Source organism: Aplysia californica, unplaced genomic scaffold (genome assembly GCF_000002075.1).
Source record: "Aplysia californica isolate F4 #8 unplaced genomic scaffold, AplCal3.0 scaffold00172, whole genome shotgun sequence".
Lineage (NCBI taxonomy): Eukaryota > Metazoa > Mollusca > Gastropoda > Aplysiida > Aplysiidae > Aplysia > Aplysia californica.
In genome coordinates this window covers 1,126,461-1,126,821 of record NW_004797442.1, presented here as the reverse complement: position 1 = coordinate 1,126,821, position 361 = coordinate 1,126,461, and positions in this window count along the sequence as shown.

The following is a 361-nucleotide window of genomic DNA, read 5'->3' as shown; positions in this document are numbered from 1 at the left end:
GAGAGAGAGAGAGAGAGAGAGAATGAATGTTTTACAGAGCGGGTTGTCCCAGCCCGTGAGACATGTATTTACTTGGCCTAATGTCCTGTTTTGTTGTGCGTTTGCGTGAGTGCACCTTTAAGTCTAACTTTAGTAACGTCTACTGCCATTGTTAACGAAAAAGACAAATTTCTCCCTGCGAGATGAATAAAGATTGTCATTGTCATTGTCATTGTCATTGTCATTGTCATAAGATAAGATAAGATTTATTGATCGACGACGGAAATGTTGGGTGGATATAACAGTACAGTAAAATGTTAAGATTCAGCTTCACAACACAGAAACGCTTTTAATGTATACTGATACTTATACGACAAGCATA